General features: G+C 33.7%; 1 protein-coding gene across 15 annotated transcripts in view; it reads right to left on the bottom strand.

Annotated features, from left to right (window-relative positions):
• The window catches only part of ZBTB20 (zinc finger and BTB domain containing 20), a 785,951-nt gene that overhangs the window by 725,913 nt on the left and 42,215 nt on the right, over window positions 1–17,823 (bottom strand). The gene's annotated exons all lie outside the window — the stretch shown is intronic.

Below are 17,823 nucleotides of genomic sequence, written 5' to 3'. Positions count from 1 at the left end.
CTAACACAGCCATAGATATTAGATAATCCCTACACCCTAATGGATGCTTATTCAAATGTATCCAGAAAATCTTATTCCTCTTTTCCTATGTGTGCATAATTTCTAAGACATTAATAAGAGTTGTGTGCATTCAGGAGAGGAGAATTCATTTTAAGCTTAATATGCCACATTTGCCTCAGGCACAGTGATAAGAAACTTTTGTTTCTTTGGTAACCACTTTCACCTTATTAGAACAGAAAACTTCTTGACTTTGTGTCTCACCATATGAAATATAATTTCCATACCGTAATTTTTTCTATAGTCTTTCCATCCTGTTTCAGAAGGATGACTACAAATCTGGAACTGCATATTTAAATGGTAATTAATCTATTCCCATCTCCCTCTCACTCATAAAAACAATTAAAAAAAAAAATTAAAAGCACCTACAGGTAAAAAAAATATTGTAACGACCAGCTTCTTCTTTCTTTCTTTCTTTCTTTCTTCTTCCTCTTTTTTTTCCCCCCCTACTTTTAATTTGTTCAGGAGCAAAGTAATTTCTGAGGAACAAGTTATTATATTTTTAAGGAATTTTAATTAAGCATTTTATTTGCAGTATCCTGAAAACAGCATTTCCCCTTTTAGCTCATCGATAAATATCCTGAGTTATATGTGCCGTAAAGATGATCCAAACTCCACTATTATTTTAGACTTGTAGGTCACCGTCATTCTGTGGCTGCCACTTTCCCCTTTCATCTGAAGTTTTAATAAAGACGTAGATAAAAGAAAAATTACTTTTGGGGGGTAGGAAATAACTAAATACCTATGAAGAAGGTTTTTTTCCTAACCACTTCTAGTTTAAGCCTTCAGGAATATATTTCCTAGAGAACCATATTTCATTTCCTGCCAATTGGGATGAATTTAAGAATATTTTTAAAAGCCTATGTTCCATTTCTAACAAAGCTTTATATTCTAGCAATTAGCCTGTGTGTGCTGCTGCCAAAGGCTCTGTTACTAAGATATAAACAACAACAACTATACCAGACCCTAAAAGGAAATAAGCTGCTATTTACAAGTAGATAAGACGTATTTGGTGAATCAAATGTGTAGCTTCTTCTGACCTCATTTACTTCAAACTGCAATTCCTAGAATAGAACCCAAGTTTGCGGATGTGTCAACATAACGACATATACCTGACTTACACTGAGATATTGATACTCTGAATAACTCTTAAAATATTTCCAAATAAAAATTTACAGGATTTGTTAGTGCACTGGAACCTGTTTGTAGCGGGTCTGATATCATGACATTACTTCTGTGCTCTGTTGGATACTTGTTCAGTTAGTTGCAAATAACCAAAGACAACTCATTTTTTAGTTGAGCTTGTTTGGAATCTAGAACCATATTACTGACATTAGAAGGTAGTTGGTAATACTCAACAGGCACCTCAACATCAAAAGAGTTTTATCTATTTTTAAAGGAACTATTTATTATATCAGTGAAAAACTGACTCAAGACATACCCGCCATTCAGCAAAATGATACTAGGGCCAAGAAGTAATTTTCCCATGGGGTCCAAACAGAGGGGTATTTGGGGGTTTTATAAACCCTTTATGGAAGACTAAGGTTGTGATTCATATTTCTACCGAGGTCTCTTTTTTCACCTTAAACTCATATAATGACATCAATTTAGGAGAAAATGTATTAAAATGTAGCATATGTTCATTTCAAAATCCTATGATATACTGTAATTAGGACTTTTAAAAATAATGGCCTTGGAAGTATCTTTATATTTTTTATTGTTGTTTTTATTTTAACTCCAATATAGTTAAATACAGTATTATATTAGTTTCAAGTGTACACTATAATGATTTAACAATTCTATACATTACTCAGTGCTCATGACAATAAGTGTACTTCTATGCTTAGATTTCTTTCTCTTTATCTTTTGTGTATTTACTATATGTAAATGTATACTTCGTGGTAACTCACAAAAGATAAGGAGAAAAGAATGTAAGTATACAACTAAAATCAAGCCACAAAGAAAGAGCAAGAGAAGCTAAAAGAAATAAAGAATTACAAAAATAGCTAGAGATAATTATCAAAATGGCAATAAGCACACATCTTTCAATAATTACTTTAAATATAAATGGACTAAATTCTCCAATCAAAAGACACAGAGTAGCTGAATGAATTAAAAAAACAAGACCCATCTACAGGCTATCTACAAAAAATTCACTTTAGATGTAAGGATACACATAGATGGAAAGTGAAGGGATGGAAAAAGATATTCCATGCAAATAAAAACCAAAAGAAAGCTGAAATAACTATACTAATAGCAGACAAAATAGACTTTGAAACAAAGACTGTAATAAGAGACAAAGAGGGGCATTACATAATGACAAAAGGGTCAAACCACCAAGAAAATATAACAGTTGTAAATATTTATGTATCCAACATAGTAACCCTAAATACATAAGAAAAATATTAACAGACCTTAAAGGAGAAATAGACAACAATACAGTAACAGTAGGGGGCTTTAATACCCCACTTACACCAAATGATAGATCATTCAGATAGAAAATTAATAGGGAAATATTGGTCATAAATGACACATTAGACCTGATGAAGTTAATGGATATTTATTGAGCATCCCATCCAAAAGCAACCGAATACACATTCTTCTCAAGTACACATGAAATATTTTCCGAGATAGATAATATGTTAAGACACAAAACAAGTCTTAATAAAATTAAGAGGATTGAAATCCTATTAAGCTTCTTTTCTGACCACAATGGTATGAAGCTAGAAAGTAATTACACAAAGAAAACTAGAACATTCACAAATATCTGCAGGTTAAACAACATGGGTCACTGGGTCACCCAGTGGTCACCACCCAGTCACCACCCAGTGGTGACTACTGGGTCACCCAGTGGGTCAAAAAAGAAATCAAAAGAGAAATAAACAAATACCATGAGGCAGCTTGAAAGTGGAATGTAACACATAAAAATCTATGCAATGCAGTAAGAGCAGTTCTAATAGGGAAGTCATAGCAATAAATGCATACCTTAAGAAACAAGAGAAGTCTCAAATAAACAACTTAACTTTATACCTCAAGTAATTAGAAAAAAGAATAAGCAAAAGTAGAAGAAAAGAAGTAACCAAGATCGGAGCAGAAATAAATGAAACAGACCTGAAGAAAATAATATAAAAGATCAACTGAACTCTAAGCTGGTCTTCGAAAAGATAAACAAAATTGACAAACTTTTAGCTAGGTTCACCAAGAAAGAGAGGATTCAAATAAATAAAATCAGAAATGAAAGAGGAGATGTTACAACTGATAGCACAGAAATACAAAAGATCGCAAGAGACTACTTTTGAACAATTATACGCTAACAAACTGTGCAACCCATAAGAGATGTATAAATTCCTAAAAACATACATCCTATCAACACTAAAGCATAACGAAATGAAAAATCTCAATAGACTCATTACTAGCAAAGAAACCAAACCAGTAATCAAAAATGTCCCAAGATCCCCAGAAACAAAGTTTAAGACCAGAAAGCTTCAGTGGTGAATCTATAAAACACTCAAAGATGAATTAATGCCAATCCTCCTCAAACTCTTCCAATAACATAGGAAGATAACTCTTCCAGACTCATTATGTAAGGCCACCATTACCTTAATACCAAAACCAGACAAAAATGGCACAAGAAAAGAGTATTATAGGCCAATATCCCTGATGAACATAGATGTAAAATTCCTCAACAAAATATGAGCAAACCAAATTCAACAATACACTAAAAGGATCATACATCATGGTCAAGGGAGATTTATTCAAGGGATTCAAGGATATTTCAACATCTGCAAGTCAGTCCATGTGATATACAACAGTAACAAAAGATAAAAATCATATGCTCATCTCATTGATACAGAAAAAGCATTTGACAATATTCAACATTCATTTATAATTAAATAAAAAAACCCTCTCAACGAAGTGGGTATACAGGGAACATACCTCAACATAATATATAGTATGACAAACCCACAGCTAACATCATAAAGTTTTTTCACTGAGATCACAAATAAGACAGGGATGCCTACTCTCACCAATTTTATTCAATATAGTACTGGAAGTCCTAGTCATAGCAATGAAGAAATAAAAAGAAATAAAAGGCATCCAAATTGGAAAGGAAGAAGTAAAACTGTCACTATTTGCAGATGACATCATAGAAAAGCCCTAAAGAAAGCCCTAAAGATGTCATCAAAAATCTGTCAGAATTGTGGCATCTGGGTGGCACAGTCAGTTAAATGGCCAACTCTTGGTTTCAGATCAGGTCTCGATCTCAGGGTCATGAGATTGAGCCCGGAGTCAGGCTGTGCTCTCAGTGTGGTCTCCTTAAGACTCTCTTCCTCTTCTTCCCCGTCAGCTCTTCCACCCTGTGCGCTCTCTCTCTCTCTCTCTCTCAAATAAATACATATATATTTCTAAAAACTGTCAGAATTCAAACAAATTCAGTAAAGTTGCAGAATACAAATCAGCACACAAAAATCTAACGCATTTCTATACACGAATAATGACATATCAGAATGAGAAATTAAGAAAACAATCTCATTTAAAATTGTAGAAAAAATATCCAGGAATAAATTTAATCCAGGAGGTGAAAGACCTATAAGTTGAAACTATAAGGCATTAATGAAAGAAACTTACAAAGAAACAAATAAATTGAAAGATATTCCACGCTTACAGAGCAGAAGAATTAGTACTGTTAAAATGCCCATAACCCATTCAAAAGATATACAGATTCAGTGTAATCTTTACTGAAATTCCAATGGCATATTCCACATAAATAGAACAAATATCCTAAAATTTGAACGGAATCAGAAAACACCCTGAAAGTCAAAGCAATTTTGAGAAAGAAGAGCAAAGCTAGAGGCATCATGCTTCTCAATTTCAAAGTATATTACTAAGCTATAGTAATTAAAACAGTATTATATTGGCTTAAAAATCGACACATAGATCAACAGAACAGAACAGGGAAACTACATATATATAGCCTACATCTATATAATCAATTAATTTACGACAAAGGAGCCAAGAATATATAATAGGGAATGGAGAGTCTCTTCAATAAATGGAGCTGAGAAAATTGGATGTATGCTAAAGGATAAAACTGGACCTACCTTTTATTAGGTGCCCACCACATTTTTACATGTTCAGAAGTATGCCATGAGCTCTGAACTAATTTATTCAAACCATTTTTTTTTCCTGCTCCATGTTCATTAGCCACATACACCAATAAAATAGAGGCAGAAAGCTTAGTAAGATACACACCGTCCTTACAGGTCAGCTAGTTCTAAATGGTCTTAAATAGTTAAAATATACCTGTTCAACTAGCTTCTAAACCTGAAATTATAAGAAGAATGCTTTTTTAGATGTTAAAAAATAGTAGCAGCAAAATAAATAAATAAAAAGAGGGGAAAGTAAAAGGGAATAGGGATATTAAAAAGAAAGCTTGAGGAGCATCTTGGTGGCTCAGTGGGTTAAGCCTCTGCTTTCGACTCAGGTCATGATCTGAGGGTTCTGGGATCGAGCCCTGCATGGGGCTCTCTGCTCAGCAGGGAGCCTGCTTCCCACCCCTCTCTCTGCCTGCCTATCTCTGTCTACTTGTGATTTCTGTCAAATGAATAAACAAAATATTTTAAAAAATAAAATAAAAATAAAAGGAAAGCTTGATCTACAGAGAAAGTGCACTGACCAAATGTCTTATTGAAGCAAAGAGTAACCTAGTTCCCAGGACTGACTTCAACACTGAAAACTACTGTGTAAATTTAGCCAACTTATTTAACCTCTATTGGCATCTATTTCCTAATCTGTAAAACAGGGGTAAATTTCAGATACCAACTGCTTTCTGTAGCCCTACACTGGCTAGGATCTTTTAAAATTTATTCCCTGAGCCAAAACCTCACCCACATGCCATCCGTTACTTTCCCTCCTTTTTCCGGTCTCCTTTGCTTCTGCAGAGAAATAAAATTAGCAGTCAAAATTAAACAAGCCCAGTGGGCAAGACAGGCTTCAGTTTAAGGAAAAGGATGGAGTAAGTTGTGTGAAACCGCTTACTTGGCCCCAAAAGTTTCATTGTTGGGATATTACCTCCCACAACTAGCTCTACTGGAATTTTTCTCAGGAAAATGGAGAACTGTTTTAAGATAGACATGCCCTTTAAGCTGGTCTCAAATCAAAATAAATTTAGGATATTCAAAAACACCCTACAGGATTTTCCCTGTGGAGTCTAAATAAATCAATGACCAAATTTTCCAATTTATGATCTGCTGCTAAATGGGACTTTTAAAAAATCATGTAATTTCTACATATGAAAAAGGAGTATAGGCAAACTTCTTCACAATATATCTTCACCCTTCTTTCTTTATGGGAGCATTCATTAGCTTTATAGAGTAAAAGAATGCCATTTGGGAAAAGACTATCCTTAGAGAAGAAAGTTAAAATAGAATCCAAATTTCCAATAAACTAGAAAGTCAGCTAAAGACAACACTATATCCCCTGGTTAGTGGGTCTTTTTAAAAAAATGTATCTTTTAAAATATAATTACAGAGGCATTAAGTATATATCCCAAATATATGCATATTAAACTTTATAAAATCGTAATTAGTTTTACACCTAAAAATGCATTTCAGAGCTCCTTTAAATTATTAATACTTCTGTATTTAAAATATTATTATATCTAAAAATGTACACATAACATTTTTAACAATTCATTTACTTAGTAAATGAGAAATTGTATTAATTTGTACACTATTCTATGTACCTAGGCTATCATTTTATACTATGAGTTGTACAGTTTTTTTAAAACTTTTTTTTTTTAAAGAGAACATCCAAAATGCTCTGGAATCGGTTTTTAGATTTTAGGAATCACTGTGACATTGAAACTATTTATATTTGCTTTGGATCTTAAATATAAATAAATTATTTTAAGACCAACAACAATGGCTATGCTATGAAATTATTGTGTTTCCTGGCATGTCATAATAGATAAGATTAAAATTTTCATTCAAATAATCTGTTCCATCAAAGAGTTTCAACTCTCAAATAAAAATATGATCAAAAGATTGTTTACTGGGCGCCTGGGTGGCTCAGTGGGTTAAGCCGCTGCCTTTGGCTCAGGTCATGATCTCAGGGTCCTGGAATCGAGTCCCGCATCGGGCTCTCTGCTCAGCGGGGAGCCTGCTTCCTCCTCTCTTTCTCTGCCTGCCTCTCTGCCTACTTGTGATCTCTGTCTGTCAAATAAATAAATAAATTCTTTTAAAAAAAAAAAAAAGATTGTTTACTTCAATGGACTTTCCCTAAAGTATTAGGTATTAACACCAAACTTTACAAGACTCAAAAAAAAAAAAAATTACTAGATTAAGTGTGGGAAAATTGTTTGTTCTCTAGAAATGAAATGAACTTAAGTCCCACAAAGTTTAATTAGTATTTAGTGGCTTATACTTACAAAACAGAGAAACAGCCTGACTCTGAAGGTTAACTGGACAGTCAGAAATTACATATACTGGTAGTTAAGAGCACCAACTGCTGTCAAATTTAGATTGAACTAGAGTTCAAACCTGGTTCTGCCACTTACTAGACTGCAATCTTCAGTAAGTCACTTAACCATCCCAATTATATCTTTCCTCATCTGCAAACTGGGTTAAGAAACTCCTCACAGCGAAGGTATGGGGATTAAAGGAGATCCCATAAACACTGTTCTTTAACAGATCAATAATTATGATTATAATTACTACTTAGACCCCTTCTGACCACTCAGAAAACCTGAACTTTACCTCTGGTTAAAAGTTATTTCTCAATGGCAGAATAAGAAAAAAAATATATCAATTAATTTTACATGGTGAAAGTAATAATTATTATACTGTAAGCAATACACTTTATGGCCCTCAAGGCTAGACATTATCATTTAACATAAAAGGAACTTGGTAAAGATTTATTGATTGGGGGAAAATAATATGATATAGTAGAAAAGAGTAGAGGCTCTGAATCCAGCTTTGATGTTTAATAGCTGTGTGAAACTCGCTACCTATTCTATGAGCTTCACTCTTTGCTTCCTTTTTGGTTTTTGTGGGTTTTTTTTTGTCTGCAACAGGGGTAGAAAACCAGGGTATACAACCGAATTATTGTAAAGACTAAATGAAGCAATTTATGTGAAAGGGTCTCATTAACGTTTTTTTCCCTTAATTTGAGGGCTATAGGGGCAAGAGTGGTAATTGTTTTTCAAGGCTGAACTTCTCCTACACAGCTGTACCAACTTTGTTCTTCTATGTAAAATGAGATTATACTTCATTAGAGAATAATGTGAATTATGAGAACGAACTCAGGTGTAACAGTAAATATGGTTGAACAATACACCATAAAAATAAGAGCAGGGATTCCCAACTTTGCAATTTTATTAGAATCTGTCAAGTTGTTTTTATAAAATATTGATGTCCAAATCTAGATCTAAAGATTCTGATTTAGGATATCTGGGAGTATAAGCTAAAAACCTGTTCATTTAAAAAGGCCCCAGCTGATTATGATGTACAACAGCCAAGAAAAGTAGTATTTTCTAACCTGTGTTAACCACGAAGAACACAGGATACTGGATTTCTATCCCAGACTTATTAGAGATGGACCTCAGAAATCTGAAGTGTAACAAATACCCTAGGTAATTTTTTTGGAAAGATTTTATTTATTTATTTGACAGACAGAGATCACAAGTAAGCAGAGAGGCAGGCAGAGAGAGAGGAAGGGAAGCAGGCTCCCTGCTGAACAGAGAGCCCAATGCGAAGCTCGATCCCAGGACCCTGGGATCATGACCTGAGCCGAAGGCAGAGGCTTTAACCCACTGAGCCACCCAGGGGCCCCTACCCTAGGTAATTTTAGAGTACACCAAAGTTAAAAAAACACTAGACTGGAGTCCAATACTACAATATCAAAAAAAGGTATATAAAATTTGTATCCTAGTTGGTTATTTTAAATGTTTTCACTTCTATTTTAATAAATTTATCACCATCAAAAATGAACTTATGATAGGTAAAAATTTATCCAAAGAAAACATGAATCTCAGATTCATAAGCATTATCATTATTATTATTACAGGTTTTTAAGCCAAAACATAGGTAATGGGGTAAACATAACATGTATCTCCAGAGCCTACAACCACCAAGAAACATTCCAACTATTATTTCTATTGGTTTCTATTATCCAATTATTATCTACCAGTTTCTATTATCCAATCCTCCTTTAATTAGAACAGTAATAATAATGAATATTACTAATATTGGTACAGGGCTTTACTATTTATGAAGAAAGTCCATATACATGAACTCCTTTAATCCTCACAATTACCTTGTGAGGTAGATAGGAAGGGTAACATTTATTACTACCTTTCTGCAAATAAGTAAAAAAGCTGAAGCAACTTGGCCAAAGTCAGACTGGTGTTTGCTGGTGTTTACGGTAATGTATGGAACTGAAATCCCAGATGTAAATTCCAATGCAAAAATTCTAAAATTCAAAATTAACACTCATTTGTGTTAGTAAAAAAAAAAAAAATTCAAAATATGAAAAAGTCTTTAAAATGCAAATAGTCTATAGTCCCATACCGAAGCATGGGTTTATCTTACCATTTAAAGTTATTGTAATTTTTTTATTTTATGGTTAAAGGATAGAAGGAAAATGGAGCTCAATTAATCAAAATCAAATAAACAAAGAAGTTAACCAAAAAATTGGAATGTCCATCAGTTATAATACAATTTGCCCTGCCCACTTGCAGTTCAACTCTCTGTAAGAAAAACTTCTGTGCCTTAGTTTCCTCTTCTAAAACTGGAATATCAAATAGCACTTTCAAAGGGTAGCCATTTAATTTTCAGCTATTGTGTTACTCTAAAAACTGTTAAACCAAATATACAACTAGAGTAATACTAACATGTGTCCAACCCCTACAAAAACCCTGAGTCCAAAGTACCTTAAGATCAACTAGTCCAGCCTCCTTATTTTATGCATGGGAAATAGACCTAGAAAGGTTAAGTATCTTACCCAATACAACAAATTTGATATAAAGCTAAAACTAGAAATTAAGTATCTTTACCCCAAAGTCAACTACAATATACACTTGCAAATCAGCAATGCAATTTTTTCATAATCAAAAACAAACATCCATTTTAATGTGAGAGAAAGTAAATTTATAAAGAGAAATTTGGGAAGAAGGTGGTATCAGAAGTGTATTTCCAAAGAGAAAAGGCCCTAAGATTATTTAAAACCAAAACAAAAAATAAAAATAAAACAAATAAATTATAAACCAGCCAGACATAATCATTCAGTCAGATCTCAAACATCTGAGTGCCTCTGGGCTGAATGCCATAGAAAGTTCTGGAGGCAGAAGGATGAATAAGACACAGACTATATCCTTGAGAAGCTCATGGTTTAGTTGGAAGATACGCTTACAAACAATACAAAACAATACAAAAATGTATTACAAACAATACAGTGTGAAAGTGATATTACCAGAGCATATAAAAGTTGCTCTGAGAATAAACAGGAAGGACCACCTCACTGTCTGGAATGACTGGCCAAAGGCTTTCTAAATGGTGATTAGGCGAGTATCTCTGACAATCCCTGCCTTCTTCATCTCCAATTCTAACTGAACACATCCCTGTTTGTGCCTGTAATTTTTAAAGTATTTTTAATATACAGCAGGATGAAGGTAGGGGTAAAATGCACACATCCTAATTTCTCCCTGGGTAGTAAGAGTTTCCAAACACACTAAAACATAGATTTTTGTGCAGCTACTGCAAAAGCAGACCTTGAAACAATTTGCCGAATTTTTGCAAATGTCCTGTTCTTTCCTTTTCACTGGCTCATGCGTCAGGGACACAAGGTGGCACTGTCGTGCTGACATTCATTTCAGAGCCCTTTCTAAATGGACAATTTGGAAAGAGGCAAAAGACCCTACTGTGACAACTAAAACCAGAGTGTTATTACTGGTCTTCTCCTAGGTCTACAAGCAATAATGGCGGCAAAGGAAGGAGTAAATCATTTTGCATTTCATAAATATCACATGATGCCTGTACAGAAGAGAACCTATACTCTGATGGTTTCTGCAAAGTGTCATGTTGTGTGTCCATGGAAATTCCAAAGGAATATAGTGCCCCTCTGCCAGTGGAAAGTCAGAAGTAAACTGTTTACCATGGACAAGGCCGTGGACATGGACCACCTCTCCATCTAGTGGCCAATGGGGAGGAGTGGAACCATAGTGTTTCACTCAGTTAAAAGCATGTCCTTTAACAAATCATAGGCAATTATGTCACTTTGTTTGACAAATGGCAATTTTGGGTTTACTGCATTAATTGAATCATTAAACAGACCCAATAATGCACTGTGATATCCACTTAAGCTAAGAACAATGACCAAAAAAATAAAGTACATGTGCTCTCTCAGATCAACTAAAATCTCTTTATAAATCTTCCATCATTACCAACCTAAAATTCTCTCCAGATGTTTATGATTTATAGGTGGAAAATGCAAGCAGAATAACCTACATACAGTTATTTAAAATAAAATCATATATTCTTAAAGATAAAAGAAAATCTAAAAAGGAGCTTTTCTCTTCATTTTATAAGCAAGGAATTTGAGGGACAGAGAGATTATGATTTATTCAAAGTCATTATAGTCAGGACTAGAAACCAGGCCTCCAGATTTAACCACTTTACATCCTTTTTGGCATTAATTAATGCCTCCTGTTCTCCAAGGGAGTGCTGGTTTTTTGTTGTTGTTTTTTGTTTTTGTTTTTGTTTTTGTTTTTACATGCTAGGAAAATAACTAGTTTCTAAAACTTTTATTCACATAGTTTCATGCTAAGTTGATAGGATTGAAGCTATTGTATATAAGTCCTAACACACCTTCAAGGATATATTCTGAACCTGTTTTAAGAACACGCTTTCTTTTTTTCTTTTTTTAAACTAACAAATTATTCACATTCATTCAATATTTATTTATTTGTTTGTTTGTTTGTTTATTTTACATTCATTCAACATTTAGAAAGCAAAGTAGCAAGTAGCAGGGAATAGAGTGGAAGGTGCTGGTCCAACCCACCACACAGAAATGGTTTCAGAAAGCCATTTTGTAAAAAGAAACCTAAATCCATTCAGCCTGGCAGGAAGTTTAGAGTTGTTTTTTGTTCTGTTTTATATAAAAAGTATTTGACTTCATTTTATTTTAAGAGAAGAAACACACACACAAACTTACATAGTCGATCAATTCATCCATTTTAATTAACTCATGATGCTGTTTTGCCGCATGCCTTGGGAATTCTTTGTTGGGAAGGCTTCTTATCAAAACAAATGAAATCTGTCCACCAACTATGAAAATCTGCTCATAACTCCAAACCTAAGGCCTCAAAGTCAAAAGGTATGAAGAAGTCCTGGCAGAGAACATGGTAGTTTTAATGTGAGATGTTATGACTTCCTCTTCTATGATCTTTTGGTGGCACCTTTGGAATTTAGCAGACCTACTGTCAGGAGATGTAGGAAGAAAGTAGTTTGTGTTTTGTTGGATAGGTCAGATGGCTTCTACTGGGGTTGGGAAGAAAGTCTTTTTCTTTCATTATAAATTTAGAAACTTCAAAAGCACCTACCCCTCCACCCGCAGCTTCACTTTTATTCTTATCTCCATGTGCTTCTCAGTAATGTCTATTCTTCTCCTCTCTCCAGATGAGGTGAAGCAATAATACCACAGTTGATTCAAGGAACAAGATAAAGAAAGAACTATTCTAGCTCTTTTGACCCAACCTAAAGTGCAGGTGATAGGTGCATTTGACCATGAAGATGGAGACATTCGTAAGTATGTGCAAATCCAAAGTACTGGGCCAAAAGTCACTGTAGTGTGTTCAGTATTTAAAAACAAAACAAAACAAAACAAAATAAAACAAAAACCCAACAGTATAAAGCCACCCTGGCAACTATATTTGCCTACTTCCTATTTAAACATAAGAAGATAACTTTTTCATTGTTTAAATGCTCTGGTGTCTGAATAAGGTGTTTTTGTTTGTTTGCAAGAGTAGCCATACAGTTTTCATATACATACACATATCTACCAGAAAAATTACATAGCCTGGAACACTCATAGTTTCTTGCCAGTAAGTTTTTTCTAAGTTTTAATTTGGTACCTGAGCAAACTGACAACATTGCTTTAATTTTCTCCCAGATGCATTTCATTTACTGGAAAGAAGCTCATACTATAAAAGGAATTTGCCAACAACAAATCACAATTTGATTACAACAGTAATTCAGAGAACATTTCTGAAAGGAAAGGTAAAAATAGCAGATATCCAGTCTCATTTAGTAAAAAACTAAAGGCTTTTAACCATTAGATAGAATTAAAATTTAAATAATTTAAATTCAACCTGGTTTTTAAAAAAGTTTAGATTAAGAATTTTTTATGAACAAAACAATACCATTATGTATAAAATTCATAATTATTACCATTTTTAGTTTCAATTTCCCGGAAATCTATTTAATTTCCAATAACTTCAAATTCCATTAAGTAGTTTTATATGTACCGAATGCAAATCTTTACATTATTTTCTTAATAGTGAAAGTTTTCAAGTAAATTCTTAATATTTTAAATGTATAATATATTATATGTACATTAAATTCATTATACTTGAGACACAGACGTAAATGCTAAATTATTTCTGATATCAAGGAAGTAAATACATTATGCTTGTGATCATGATGATCACCCTTTCCATCAGTTTCAAAGATAAGACTGAATATTCAGAAATTAATAATAACATCCTCAGTTTCCATCTAGTCACTGGGTGGGCCAATGAATTCAGCCCTTGTTCCTTGTCCCAATATTTTTACTTGGAAGTCAGTAGTTAACTTTCCCTAAGTTAGAGTAGGTATAAAAGCACTGCATTGGTTAACTGAACTGCAAAACATCCCTGGCTTGAGTTTCACTTGAGTATCGAAAGACTCCATAAAGGCAAGCACCATGTCCTCAAGCTGATTACTTTCAAGTGAACTGTAGAATCACCAAAGGCTTGATCCTAGAGTGGAGGAGAGGTTATGAAGAGTTGAGCATAATTTGCACACCATGTAATTATTATTACAGTTGAACAGCGAGAGTGGCAGAAAAGCCCTTTTTACTTATGGGCTCCTGAATGTTGTTCCCAACATCTGTTACAGTGGTTACTACATACATGACAGTAATGATAGTAGCATTATTTCTTCTCACAGCCTCAAAAGCTTGCCTATGTAGAAATCAGAAGTAAAGAACTCAAAGAATATAATTTTTATACATTAAATGTAATTGGCATCAATGTTGTTTAATGATTAAATGTATAATACTTATATTACAGGAATATCTATAAATTCAGGCATTCTCTAGAATTTCTAGATATAGATATTGCCCTTGGGTATTTGGTGAAGAATTAAAAGGATTTTACTAGCTATTTAACATGGACTATCCCTGGGGATTCTGCAAAATGCTAGAAATTAATTAAGTATTGGAAATGTACAAAATATAAGTTTGAAAGGAATATTTTAAGTTTCAAGTTTGCCAAATACCTAGGAATCCTATATGGGATTTGAAAGTTTACAGCAAAGAATCAAATGGCCAGTAATGACTCCTAAATCATTGTAAATAATACCTAATGATTGTACAAGGTAACTAAAATGGCTTATACAATACGAAAAAAAAAAAAATTTAAAAGAGTTGATTTCTAGTTTAATGATAACTCTTATATGTATGTACTTGCTCAACTGATAGTATTTATTGTCCTATTCCTATTATAAGTGATATCTGATTTCTCTAATTTGCTTGCAATAGTTACACAGCCATACAAACAAAAAAAAAAATTAGATTTTTCTTTTCAGCTCTATGCACCTCTTCTTGCTAGTAAGATTCTCACTGGTTAAGGAACTTGGGATGGACATACAGTTTTACTTCTTTTGTACAAGTTCAGTATATTTTCCCAAAAAATGTAGTTTGCTAAAACATATTTCTAAAGTGGCCTCCAACGCAAGTCAGCTTTAATATCCATTATCAACTTTTAGACCTAAAGAGCCCAGCCTTAAGACTGAAGAAGAGTGGAACTAGCAGCATTCAAAGACTGTCAACATCAGTCCTTCCTTTGCCAGAAAGAATCACTACTTAGTAACATTAGCAATATGCTACTTCCACACACCTTGCCAGGCCTTGGAACAACACATTTGCTCAGGGTCTGAACTTGGTTTCCTACGTGGCAGCATGGCCAATCACTACTCAGGCTTGGACAAGGCCATAAACACATCCACTGATAATTTCTATATTTATAGAAAGCCAGGACATTTGTAGATAATCACACAATTGGATATTTATGAAGTGCCAGCTTTTATGAATACAGGAATTTGTTAATTAGCACAAGGACTAATCATTAAAATTCAAAAATAGATAAATAAACAGGAATGCCATTTATTTGTTCACATTTCGGGGGAAAGTATGCAGCTGTGATCCTTTTGAGGAATGTAGGCTTCTGGAGAAAAATGTGAAGAAGAAAAGTATCTGTAAGTTTTGAAATCTTAATGAGTAAAATCCAGGAAATTACCATATAGTCTTTATATTAAAAATAATCATAGTAATTCTTCCCATAACTTAAAAAAAAAAAAGTTTAAAACAGCATATGCTTAGCATATGAATTATACTGTCTTCCTAGTCCACTGTTTTGGTCCTTTTCAAGAAGCCAAAGTTGATTTTTACCGGAGAGAAGTTAAAAAGCACACACACGTCACTCAGTACCAAATTGTTTTAGCTACAGGGCATGGCAAAGCATGAAATAACTGCTTTAGAGCACTTCCTCATGTGGGTGTGTTAGATAACTGTCCGCTCTGATATTAAAATGAAACCCACTGTGACCTGACCAAGACTTCGGGGCTCTCAATAGAATTCATGTGCTGATAGGAAAGGTCTACCATAACCAGTAAGCCTAATTAATGACTTTTCTGGCTTTTCTATAGCCCTCCTGTGACACGAGCCTTCAGATTTTCAAAGCCCTACATAGCAGAGTACACTGGTTTTAAGTTTACTTATGCACATTTTACAATGTCCTGCAATATTTGGATTGTGACAGCCCCTCCCAAAAAAGGCCAAGATTACTTTTCATACTAAAAATATTTTAAATCTACTGAAGGCTAAGAATTATAATGCAAAAGAAAACACATACACACTCTAAAAATGAAGCCAACCATAAATATGACTAAATTTTTACTTTCTTTTACTCCTAGAAGGTTAAAAGAAATTTTCATCTTCTCCTAAGCCTCTCCATTTTTTGTTTCTCATTAACATAAATATGCTTAACATTAAATTTTTAAATGTTCCATCTGCAAAGAATCTGATTTCTTTACCCATACACGTGTGAGAATATATACATGCATTCACATATATGCACACAGATATCCCCACACGTACATGTACACAGAAAAAGAGAATTATTGATCAAGAGACAATGAAAAATTCTTTCGAAAACAAGGTAGAATTTTAGATAGTCCTTACAATGTTATTATAGAAAATGACAGGTGCATGAGACATGCACACTTTTGACATGTTAGTTTTAAAACAAATTCTTGGGTCAAGAGTTTAAAATGGAGAAAATCACACTTGAAACACCATATACTGTGTACCTACATTAACACACGGTTTCAACAGACTCCCCCAAAAGTTTCCCTTTAGATCTTTGAGGGAAAAAAATTCTCTGACAGGACCTGAGTGTACTTAGTATTTGTTCTATTCTTGGTCAAAGCTGTCCTTTCCAGCTTAAAAGACACTTTAGGCAATAGAAGCAAATTAAAAGTCTCCAAATAAATTTTTAAAAGAAAGGGGAAAAAAAAGACTTTTAGCAGCAAAAGTTCACCACCCTCTTGGAATAATGGATTTTAATAAACATTTTACTAGGTCTGAACCTTGAGAATATGTTTGGGGAATCTGCTCTAGCGTCCCAGGTGGCTTAAGAATATTGCTTTATGGACTTCTTTGTGTTGTCAGAAAGGCCTAATGGAATTAAAAAAAAAAAAAAAAAAAGTCCGCCACTTCTATTAAATAAATAATTTATTATGAAAAGGTGATTGTTATTATCAAAGATCTCTATATATCAACATCCATTTTTATCATTCTTCCTGTATATGCTCAAAACATCTGCGTATCTTACTATCTGACTTAATTTTTATCAAATGAATGGCACTTTTACTTTCGGACAAATCCGAATAAAACTCCATTAAGAGTCCCATTTCAAATGAACCCTTTTTACTCCTTTGAATTTTGAAGAACACTGTTCTGGGAAAACTGTTCAACAATGTCAGCTAGTTGTCAAATGCAACTTTTCCACCATAAAAAAGAAAAAAAAAAAATAAAGGAAAAACAAAGCACCTCAGAACTATGTTTGAAATAACAAATGCATTATTTATAGTCCCCGAAATGTTAAATGAATACTTGCAGTTGTTTGCATAAGATGGCCTGATATACTTCATAGCTTCCACTTCATAAAAAGATGGCAGCCCCCACTTCTCCCTCCCCAAGCATAAATAAACAGTAACATACTAAAAAGAAACTGTCCTAGGATAAAAACTGTTTGTTAAGAAAGTTTTGCATTCTTACTAATCCCAGTGATATCCCTATAAATGCGAAAGTCCATCTGCAAAATAAAAGTTACAAAACAGAGTACCTTGTTCCTCTCAAAATAAACCCCCAGATGTATACAGAAGAGTGTGTGATAATAAAAATAATTACTAGATTCTTATCCACCCTGTGACGACCCCTCACCTTATA

Source organism: Mustela erminea, chromosome 1 (assembly GCF_009829155.1).
Source record: "Mustela erminea isolate mMusErm1 chromosome 1, mMusErm1.Pri, whole genome shotgun sequence".
Taxonomy (NCBI): Eukaryota; Metazoa; Chordata; class Mammalia; order Carnivora; family Mustelidae; genus Mustela; species Mustela erminea.
This window is presented reverse-complemented; position numbering and strand designations above follow the sequence as displayed.